Source organism: Anguilla anguilla, chromosome 9 (assembly GCF_013347855.1).
Source record: "Anguilla anguilla isolate fAngAng1 chromosome 9, fAngAng1.pri, whole genome shotgun sequence".
NCBI classification, from domain to species: domain Eukaryota; kingdom Metazoa; phylum Chordata; class Actinopteri; order Anguilliformes; family Anguillidae; genus Anguilla; species Anguilla anguilla.
Window position 1 is genome coordinate 30,220,622 of NC_049209.1, and position 12,231 is coordinate 30,232,852.

General features: G+C 48.9%; 1 protein-coding gene across 5 annotated transcripts in view; it reads right to left on the bottom strand.

The window, feature by feature from the left end:
- Positions 1-12,231, bottom strand: part of dacha (dachshund a) — a 156,940-nt gene that overhangs the window by 128,521 nt on the left and 16,188 nt on the right. The window lies entirely within an intron of this gene.

Sequence of the window (12,231 nt, forward strand, 5' to 3'; positions counted from 1 at the left end):
CGGCTGCATTATGTTATAATTAAAACCTCCGACAGGCAGTAAGCCTGCCTGACAGCCGTCTCTTTGCCTGTGACTGACGGGGTGGTCAGTGTGTATTTTCCTCTTCCGTGCTGAAAGAGTTTCTGAAAGCTGTGATTAACGGCAGAGCCGACACAAAGGCATTTTTGTTTTAAAAATTGGAAGCCGGAGTCATTCGCGGGAAAAGATGCGCCGTTGATGATTTCCTTTGTTCGGCGCGAGTTCAGCTTTGTTCCTGCGGCGTGCCTGTGAGTGAGGTGACAGAAACTTACTGTAAAGGTTTTTTAAAAATGGCAGGATGATGAAGCACCGACTGCAGATCCGGCTTCGAGAGCCGTGCGGCTGACGGGAACTTTGGGGGAGAGCCTGCGATCCACCGCCTTCCCCTCTCACCGAGCTTGCGCGCTCGTAAAAACTATCCACAAACCCTGTACCGGCTTGGCCCGTCCTGTCCGGCTAAAAGGGAAAAGCCTTCTAAAAATACCGGCTAATTACTTCTCCATGTGACGGGTCTCGCAACACAAAACAGCGCGAATGCTGCCAGAACTGGGCCAGACCGTCCGGCCTGTACTGTACACCCCTGCTTCGCTCGCTGCAATGTTTCTAAGAAGCCATCTCCATTTTGTCCAGGCTACTTTTTCAGCTTTTTTCCTCCTTTATCAGACGTGAGTCACATGATCATTAATCTGCGTCCATTCAGAACGGGAGGAGCCTGCTGTCCCACACGGCGTGCCCCCCCCCCCCCCCCCCCCCGCAACCCCCAACCCCAATCACATCTGCGCCCCCTCGTCCATACCCTCCAGGCTCGGGACAGGGAACAGGAAGAGCACATTACAGGTGACAAAAGACCCACAGCACTACCTCCGGACCCTCTCCATTATTCATCATCTTTAATCACACTCTTCTGATTTCCGCGGCAAGATAACGGACGACAGGACGCTAAAATATTCACACCTTCTGCGATCATACCTTAAGAAATGTCAGCGCTTTAATTTCATGTTTTTTTGATAACAAAAGTTTTCATGGGAGGAATCTTTCCTTTGTTGGGTTGTGGGTGGGGGGGTGGGCTTTTGTGTGTGTGTGTGTTTTTTTTTTGGGGGGGAGGACACCTCCACAGAGAGCTGGCACACCACCCAGATTCTGTCATGGAACAGGCAAGCTCACCCGGCGACATGAGAATTTTAAATTATTATTTATTTTTTTTTTGTAGAGGCAAAATTATCAGCAGTGCAACTGCGTCCCACTAAATTACTTTTAAATTAATGAAGTACATTTTTAACAGCACAACAGGAGGCCGGCTTGGCAGCGTGAGACCTGCGAGGAGACCAGGGTTTGGGTCCCGGGTTCGAGCGGGTTATTAGTTTCGCACTCGCCGGTTTCCACGCTGGTTTCCAGGGAGGTGCGATGTCCCCTGCCCGTCAGCGTTTGTCCAGACCACTGACATGCTCCCAAACAAGAGGGAGGCTTTTTAATTAAAGCACTTTATGAGACACATAGAAAATACCCACAGAGAGAGGCTGACTGCCTGCTTTTATTCGCTACACGGAGACATTTTTCAAAACACAGAACTACGGTCGGGCCAGACGACACTGAGCTGTGGGGCTAAGGTCACCCCGGCTCCTCTGCAACTTTGCTAAAGCTCGCTCGGAGAAAAATAAAAGCGCCTCACACCGAAAGGACAGAAACAGAGCATCGCGGGGGAGGGAAAAGAGAGAGAGAGAGAGAGAGAGAGAGAAAAAGAGAGGGGGGGAGAGACCGAGCGAGAGAGAAGGAGAGAAAGAGCAACTTTCCATTCCCTAATCCCGTCTTTCTTTTCTTAATCAGGCATGAGGGGTGAGTGTAAAAAGCCAATTATCGCCACCTGAAATGCAGATGAGGGAGATGGGGAAAGACGGAGTGGAAAAAAAGAAAGAGAAGAGATAGAGATAGATGGATGTTGCAGGAAATGGCGAGACAGAGGGAGAGGGGGAGAGAGAGAGAGAGTTACTGCAGGTTTTTCAAAGGTGAACTCTATCTATATGGGTGAGGAGAGTGTGAACGGCAGTAATAAAACAGGCGGTGTGACAGAGAAGGTCTGGGCGTAGGTGTTAAATCAGACGGAGAGGGGCCCCGGCGCACGCGCTCAGATTTATGGGGCCCTCGCACCCGTGTGTTTTAAACCTGACCTTGCGTACACACTAACCCTGACCTCTCCCGCCGGCCAATTTAAATACCCGCGCTTCCTCCGCGCACGCTCTCACACACAAACGCGCCCGGAGGGTTTCTGCGCTGACACAACTCGTCCTTCGGAGGCGGGTCCCTGATGCCAGCGTGGCGGGCGGCGTGGGGGGGGGGGGGGTTCAGCGGGGAGGAGCATGTAGAAATTAAGACATTCTGAAGCGAGTTTAAAATGTTTAAAAAGGCATAAATATTCCTTTGCAGGAAAAAAAAACTGCAGCGGGGCTTGGCATCTAACTGTACAGCTCAGTCAAACCGCACAGCAGCCTGGGCCTCTCAGATATCACCCAGTTCCTGTCAGCGGCGCCGAACCGCGGGCAGCCCAACAGACACGGCTCAGGACAACGCTGAGAGCTGGCCGTCGTGTTCGCACAGCCGAGCGCGGCACAGTGTTCACGGCGCACGGCAGACTGTGCTGTATTTCAGGAGAGTGCACACAGTAAAACGCAGCACAGTGCGTTTACAGCACACAGTAAACTGTGCACAGTGTGTTTAGGGCACACAGCAGACTGTGCTGTATTTCAGGTGGCAGCGTGCAGTCAAACAGCACAGTGTGTTTAGAGCACACAGCAGACTGTGCTGTATTTAAGGAGAGTGCACACAGTAAAACGCAGCACAGTGTGTTTACAGCACACAGTAGACTGTGCACAGTGTGTTAGGGCACACAGCAGACTGTGCTGTATTTCAGGCGGCAGTGTGCAGTCAAACAGTACAGCGTGTTAGGGCACACAATAGACTGTGCACAGTGTGTTTAGGGCACACAGCAGACTGTGCACAGTGTGTTTAGGGCACACAGCAGACTGTGCACAGTGTGTTTAGGGCACACAGCAGACTGTGCTGTATTTCAGGCGGCAGCGTGCAGTCAAACAGCACAGTGCGTTTAGGGCACACAGCAGACTGTGCACAGTGTGTTAGGGCACACAGTAGACTGTGCACAGTGTGTTTAGGGCACACAGTAGACTGTGAACAGTGTATTTAGGGCACACAGTAGACTGTGCTGTATTTCAGGAGAGTGCACACAGTAAAACGCAGCACAGTGCGTTTACAGCACACAGTAAACTGTGCACAGTGTGTTTAGGGCACACAGCAGACTGTGCTGTATTTCAGGTGGCAGCGTGCAGTCAAACAGCACAGTGTGTTTAGAGCACACAGCAGACTGTGCTGTATTTAAGGAGAGTGCACACAGTAAAACGCAGCACAGTGTGTTTACAGCACACAGTAGACTGTGCACAGTGTGTTAGGGCACACAGCAGACTGTGCTGTATTTCAGGCGGCAGTGTGCAGTCAAACAGTACAGCGTGTTAGGGCACACAATAGACTGTGCACAGTGTGTTTAGGGCACACAGCAGACTGTGCACAGTGTGTTTAGGGCACACAGCAGACTGTGCACAGTGTGTTTAGGGCACACAGCAGACTGTGCTGTATTTCAGGCGGCAGCGTGCAGTCAAACAGCACAGTGCGTTTAGGGCACACAGCAGACTGTGCACAGTGTGTTAGGGCACACAGCAGACTGTGCTGTATTTCAGGCGGAGGCGTGCAGTCAAACAGCACAGTGTGTTTAGGGCACACAGCAGACTGTGCTGTATTTCAGGCGGCAGCGTGCAGTCAAACAGCACAGTGTGTTTAGGGCACACAGCAGACTGTGCTGTATTTCAGGCGGCAGCGTGCAGTCAAACAGCACAGTGTGTTTAGGGCACACAGCAGACTGTGCACAGTGTGTTTAGGGCACACAGTAGACTGTGCACAGTGCATTTAGGGCACACAGTAGACTGTGCTGTATTTAAGGAGAGTGCACACAGTAAAACGCAGCACAGTGTGTTAGGGCACACAGCAGACTGTGCTGTATTTCAGGCGGAGGCGTGCAGTCAAACAGCACAGTGTGTTTAGGGCACACAGCAGACTGTGCTGTATTTCAGGCGGCAGCGTGCAGTCAAACAGCACAGTGTGTTTAGGGCACACAGCAGACTGTGCACAGTGTGTTTAGGGCACACAGTAGACTGTGCACAGTGCATTTAGGGCACACAGTAGACTGTGCTGTATTTAAGGAGAGTGCACACAGTAAAACGCAGCACAGTGTGTTAGGGCACACAGCAGACTGTGCTGTATTTCAGGCGGAGGCGTGCAGTCAAACAGCACAGTGTGTTTAGGGCACACAGCAGACTGTGCTGTATTTCAGGCGGCAGCGTGCAGTCAAACAGCACAGTGTGTTAGGGCACACAGCAGACTGTGCACAGTGTGTTAGGGCACACAGTAGACTGTGCACAGTGTGTTTAGGGCACACAGTAGACTGTGAACAGTGTATTTAGGGCACACAGTAGACTGTGCTGTATTTAAGGAGAGTGCACACAGTAAAACACAGCACAGTGTGTTAGGGCACACAGCAGACTGTGCTGTATTTCAGGCGGCAGCGTGCAGTCAAACAGCACAGTGTGTTAGGGCACACAGCAGACTGTGCTGTATTTCAGACGGCAGCGTGCAGTCAAACAGCACAGTGTGTTAGGGCACACAGCAGACTGTGCTGTATTTCAGACGGCAGCGTGCAGTCAAACAGCACAGCGCATCTGTGGCACCAGAACAGGCGGTCGTCAGGGAGGCAGGCAGGCAGACTGTGAATCACACAGACGTAAGTCACCCAGGTGGCCTGGGATCAGTGTGGATTTACTCAGCTTCTGCTAAAGCAAATAAGGTGTTGCTTTAGACCTGCTCTGAGAACACCCCACTCCCCATAAACAGCACAAGGTCACCATTTTAAGAATTCCTGACATCCCTGTAATATCGGAAATATCAGGAATATCTAGCCTAATACAAATACTGGAATTTATCGAAAGAGAAGAAAATGGGACTCAAACAGCAGCACACAAGGGTCCCACACACATATGCACAAACTCAGCGGCACGCATACACACACAAACACATATGAGCCTATCCCTGCTATAATCCCCAATGTGGGGGATCTTGACTTCTGCACCACCACAGTAAGCCAAGACATGCCTAGCTCTGCAATGGCGCCACCCCCACACCTAGCTGCTGTCCCAGGACTTGTTTAACACTCAAGCTAATATCTGGCAGATGCCGTTGTTTTGTCTCTCTCTTTTTTGACTTTTCGTTCCTTGAACTCACCGCCCAAATCGCACCCGTGGAGCCGGAGAGAGAAACAGGCAATCACTGTCAATCAGCTGCTTTCTTTCAGCGAGGAGCAGGTGCACACCTGAACACTCAAACGCATTCATGGAGAACGGGTCCTCGCAGGTGATCATATTTTACACCATAAAGACATTTATGCAATTATCAATAATGAAAATCCATAGAAATGAAAGCCACAATATGTATTCTCTACATGGCATGATGAGGTTGGAAATTAGCAATAATGATGATATGAAATGAAGAATAATGATACTTAAAGTTTGGGTAGATATCAGGGGGGAAATGTGCTCAGTTTAAAAACATGAAACTTCTTGAGGTTTGTTTGCTGAATGCTAGTAGCCCATATACACGTATACATTAAACATACGTAACTTCTATCGCTTTGCCATAATGCACTCATCCACGCGTGCAGTTACTCAAAAACCACATGCATAAAGAAAAGGACAGAAAAAGAAGAACACCCATTTATGATTAATAATAAGGCCACAAGCCATTTAAAGTGCTCTTCTTCACTTCATAAGTAATACAAACACCGCACCTGCTCAGGAGATAACCCTGAAGTGTTAGCAGATTTATTTTGCGAGCTATAAAACTCTGCAAAACGTATTTTGCCTGTAACTCACAATCTGAGCATGGAAATGCTTGCATATCGCTTTCATAAATCCCGCCACTGACATGATCAGCCAGGGGAGGGGCATCAGTGCAGGAGGAGGGGCCTTACTACTAGAAGGAGAGGCTGAAGAACTAGGAATCATTATTTTACACTGAATAAGACAATGCAGCTCTGCTATTCGTTTTGAGGCCTTTAATGCATGTGTGAGAGTTACAGCCTTTCAGACAAGCTCACTGCAGGACCTTCCTCTTAGGGGCAACTCTGCATTAAAGCTCTGATTCTCCCTGCCAGCCCCAGCTGCAAAGACTCATTAATAAAGAGACCACTATTCACGAGAACACTAACGAGCCAGAGTCCAGGAGGCAGGCTAAAAGAGCAGGACTTGGGAAGGAGCAGGGCTGTAGGAGCAAGGCTGTAAAAGCAGCAGAAATATGGGAGCAGGGTTTCAGGAGCAGTAGAAATATAGGAGCAGGGCTTTAAGAGGAACAGGACTATAGGAGCAGGGCTTTAGGGGGGACAGGACTATAGGAGCAGGGCTTTATGGGGAACAGGACAATAGGAGCAGGGCTTTAGGAGGAACATGACTATAGGAGCAGGGCTTTAAGAGGAACAGGACTATAGGAGCAGGTCTTTATGGGGAACAGGAATAGAGGAGCAGGTATTTAAGAGGAACAGGACTATAGGAGCAGGGCTTTAGGGGGTACAGGTCTATAGGAGCAGGGCTTTAAGAGGAACAGGTCTATAGGAGCAGGGCTTTAAGAGGAACATGACTATAGGAGCAGGGCTTTAAGAGGAACAGGACTATAGGAGCAGGGCTTTAGGGGGGACAGGTCTATAGGAGCAGGGCTTTAGGGGGAACAGGACTAGAGGAGCAGGGCATTAGGAGGAACAGGACTATAGGAGCAGGGCTTTAGGGGGGACAGGACTAGAGGAGCAGGGCTTTAGGAGGAACATGACTATAGGAGCAGGGCTTTAGGGGGGACAGGTCTATAGGAGCAGGGCTTTAAGAGGAACAGGACTATAGGAGCAGGGCTTTAAGAGGAACAGGACTATATGAGCAGGGCTTTAAGAGGAACAGGACTATAGGAGCAGGACTTTAAGAGGAACAGGACTATAGGAGCAGGGCTTTAGGGGGGACAGGTCTATAGGAGCAGGGCTTTAAGAGGAACAGGTCTATAGGAGCAGGGCTTTAAGAGGAACATGACTATAGGAGCAGGGCTTTAAGAGGAACAGGACTATAGGAGCAGGGCTTTAGGGGGGACAGGTCTATAGGAGCAGGGCTTTAGGGGGAACAGGACTAGAGGAGCAGGGCATTAGGAGGAACAGGACTATAGGAGCAGGGCTTTAGGGGGGACAGGACTAGAGGAGCAGGGCTTTAGGAGGAACATGACTATAGGAGCAGGGCTTTAAGAGGAACAGGACTATAGGAGCAGGGCTTTAGGGGGGACAGGTCTATAGGAGCAGGGCTTTAAGAGGAACAGGACTATAGGAGCAGGGCTTTAAGAGGAACAGGACTATATGAGCAGGGCTTTAAGAGGAACAGGACTATAGGAGCAGGGCTTTAAGAGGAACAGGACTAGAGGAGCAGGGCTTTAGGAGGAACAGGACTATAGGAGCAGGGCTTTAAGAAGAGGAGGGCATTAAGAGCAGCAGGGCTACAGAAACAGGCCTAAAGGAGCAGGGCTTTAGAGGGAGCTACAGGAGGGCACAAAGCAGTCGGAGGCTGTGATCAGACTGGAACGACATCTATGGTTTCCACAGTTGCTCTCTCAAGGCCATCACTTGTTTCCTCCTGGTTGGGGAAGAGGAAATGAGGTATTAAGTAAAGGCTGCTACAGTACAGATAGGGCAGGGGAACTGAGAAAGAGCACAACCCTGAGAGCTATCAGCGGCCTGTGTCCCCGCCCCTCCCAAGCACTCTGAGCCAGCTCAACCACCGCCAACATTCCGCCAAACCCCCTTCTCAACCACAGCGCTAGCGCCCAGCACAGGCAGCATTCCCCTGCAGAACCTCGTGCCAGTGTGTTCCCTCTTCCCAACGGAGGGGCAAGAGAGAGAGACACCGCAGCTAAATGACTGCACCTCCCTTCCCCCCGCAAGCCCACTTCTGTTTTCACACGTTCATAAGTTCAATCTAGAAAACTATTATACTCATTAAATGCAATTATCACTCGCTAACTTAATCACTATCAAATTAAACCCCAAACTATAAAAAGCTGTTACAAGATGATAAAAAAAATGTGACTGATTAGAAACATTCAAGCCTCGTGCAATTCTAACAAACTAAACAAGATCCACTGAAACAAATCACACTGAAGTGAAATGGGCCTTATAAACAAAGAAGGCTAAATTCCTGTCGGTTGTTTTATCAGTACATTTAACACGAAACAATAACAGTTACTACCAGCCATTATGTTTCCCCTTTATTTATGCTTCCCCGTTATCATTGTTCACCCGCGATATCGTTATCTTTTTTATATTTTTAACAACAATTTTCTTTTGATGCGCTTTTCAAAGCTCTGTGTTTGTTTTACTAAAAGGGGAGTGGTTGCACAATCACATCTGACTCTCTGATTGATGGACTTTTAAAATCACGGACAGGACCTCAGCGTGAAGAAGCATCAGGAAGCATTCGGTCCTCCCAGGCTAAGGAGGAGGATGAGGAGGGTGGCGGTCCGTCCGCGTCTTCATCGGTCCCTGTCACTGGATTCACGGCTTCCTGTCACGAGCGGCTCCTTTATCCCGTTTAATTTACACGCCGACGTGCAGCAACAGATGTGGTAGCCTAATGGCACCGGCTCGCTCACATAACAGCTCTGGGTGCAAATAATTAGAGAACATTATTTACCTTCCAAAGGACGGGCAGCTACACTGCACCCCCTCTCCCCTCCACCCCTCCCCTCCCCTCCCCTCACTCCTTTTCTCTTTCTCTCTACCTCCCTCTCTCTATTGCTCTCAATCTCCCCCTCCAACCTAACTCACTCTCTCTCCTCTCTCCCTCTCTCTCTCTCTCTATTTCTGCAGGTTGTGAGCAGTGACATATTGATGTCACCAATAATAAATCATTCTAATTTGTTCCTTCACTGCCAACAAGCACTTTAATCTTCATTTACGGCTTTTTTTTACAAAAGTGTCTGATAAAATACTCAATTACCATTTTCTCTCCCCGCTGCACAATCCAACTGTCCTGATAAAAGCGCTCCCGAACCCGCAGATAAACTGTGAATAATTCCTCAGGAACAAATGTCAGAGAGCCGCGGCGTGCGCGCCAGGCCGGCTCCTCATTACTCCGCCAGCGGAGTGACAGAGAGCGGCCAGGGACGCCCCCGCGTAGCCACGCCCGCGCACCTGTTACAGGCTCGGCGCGGTAAACCCACTGATCCCACATCACCTGATCTCACGGCAGTGACCTCACAGCGAGCGGACTGGGAGGGAGCAGCACAGCTTCTGATTGGGAAGAGCTGGACAGTTACCCAGCGTTCCCTGGGGGTTGTCATTGACAACGGGCCACTATAGATCCCCGCAAACCGATAATCAATGATCTGACATGAGACAGCACTTCCCCTCGGACAGAACAAGGGTTCTGTTCCTATGCTGAAAACTAAAAACAGTCTGCCACTAGCAACACCTGTGAATATACAGTTCTTTCTAATTCCTCTATAAACACGTTTAAAGACATTTAAAGCTACAGATCATTCAGTGATTAAAAAGTGATTACTCATGACTACTAACACAACTCTCATGCTCCGTGATGTAATCAATCTTCATATCCTATTACACGCCATGACATCACCTCCCAAATATAAAATCAACCCTCATAATATCTCCTCCCACCACAGCACATTCTGTGTCTATATTTATTTCTCCAACTCACCAAAAGACGCACATTAAACACCCACTCATTCGCTGCATGAGTCCGCACATCCGCACAGATTCCCCATACATGCAGCTAGAGCTGCTGAAAGCTAAACGCTGCCCTGAAAGGAGACAGAGTGAGTGTTATGAATACACTGGCACTACAACAAGTCATTATCGTTAGGATCCCTATTATCATTACCGCTGCACCAGTCATGATTATCACTGAGTCATTATTAGGATTTTTCGTCTGTGACAGTCGAGGCCGCGGCGGCGGCGGCGGCGGCGGCCGCGGGAACGCCGCCACGAGTGATGTACGCGCCAGCGGCGGGAAAGAGGAGCGCCGCTCCGCTCCGCGCCCGCTCCACAAGCCCGTGTCACGCCCGCTACCGCGCGCTGAAAAATTAAACCAATTAGAGCCACCGCTTGGACTCGCTCGCCTCGAATATTTCTCCGATTCAGTGTGCAGCCAGGAAAGCGAGCGAGCGAGAGAGAGAGAGAGAGAGGGAATGAGAGAGAGAGAGAGAGAGAGACCGAGGGATGGGGGGGGGGAGTGAGAGTGCTTGAGCAAATGAATTCATTTTGTCATGCTCGGTGAAGAGGGAGAGAAAGGAAGAGAGAAAACAGTGCAGCTGAGACAAGATTAAAAGTAAAATCTATATCCACATAAATCATTGATTAAATGAATCATGAAATTAATATGTAAATTGTGTGTTTAACCTCTATTTATACACCACTGTCTGTCATTGCAGCGTAAATCTCAAACTAATTGCAATTTCTTCGCAGAGTGCAAAACTAGAGAGGGAAGGGGGGGGGGCGATGCATGCCCAGGAAGAGACTGAGAAACAGAGTGGTAAAGCTCTTGACATATTTATTAACTAAGTGTTCAACTACATCAACTCAGTCATTAACAGCCATTGTAGGAGAGCAGTGAGAAAGCAATAGTCATGTGCCATTTCAGCAGTTTTACTACAGCCAGAGAACACTGTGCTCCAGTGCCTGTCACACACGCACGCACGCACGCACACATACATGAACACAAGCACAGGCTCGAGCCCAAACTCTCTCTCTCACCCACACACACGCGTGCATATGCAAGCAAACACGGGCGTGAGCTCAAATTCACTCTCTCTCACACACACATACACACACGTTTACACGCACGCTCGTGCACACACTCCTGCAAATGCGCACGCTTACACACATGCATGTACACAGGCATACAGATCTCCGAGTCCAACAGGCCTTAAGGAGCAGGGTTTGGTTTGGGAAAGGGATAGAGGGAGGAGTGAGGAAAAAAAAGAAAAAAAAGATTTAAGCTAATATTTTTATTTTCTGGTACCTCTGTCAATTAGCTATTTTTAATCTTTCTGCTCTCTAGCTCTCTGGTCTCAACTCTGACATTTGTTATTTGTGCACTACAGATTCAAATCAGCATCATAATACTGGCTGGAAATACTGTAGCTTTTTGCCTTGCCAATAAATCCACATATGCCGAACAGAACTGAGCTGAATTGAATTAAATTGAATTGAACCGAAATGAATTGAACTGAATTAAATTGAACTGAATTAAATTGAATCAAACTGAATTGGATTGAACTCAATTGAAAGGGACTGAATTGAACTGAAGGAGAGCAAAAACAGAGAGACAGGAAAGAGATAGAGAGAAAGAGAGATAGGAAGGGGAAGAGAGGGTGGCTGATGACACACAACAGGAGCAGGATAGCACAGGGGGCTGATTTACAGCTCAGTGAAAAGCCATCGCTGCCGGAGTGATCTTTCAATAAAAACAGGCCCATTCATTACCCAGCAACCCGCGCTGGGGCCACGGCAAGGCCGCGCCGGACATCTGTCACGGGTCCGCTGCCCGCACGGCACCATGGGAACGCCGCGACGCCGCAGTCAGCTTTACTGAACACCTCTATCACAGATAAACGCTCCTACTGAGCAACTACAGAGCACCTCTAACACAGCGTAACACTATACTGAGCAACTACCAAGCACCCCTAACACAGCATAACACTATACTCAGTAACTACAGAGCACCTCTAACACAGCTAAATATGCTTTCATAAAGCGATTAATTAACATCTGCAACATGGATAAACACTCCTACGGAGCCATTACTGAACATCGCTACACAGTTAAGTACACTTTCACCAAGCCACTCACACTCACACACTCAAATACACACACTTACACACACACACACTCTCACACAGACTCCCAGTTGTACATTCAAACACATGCTTATATACAAACTCACGCTTGCACACTCAAACACACACACAGACTCCCACTCACACATACACTCAAACACACACACTCGCACACTCACACTCACACGTACACTCACACTCTCATACACATTCACACTCACTCGT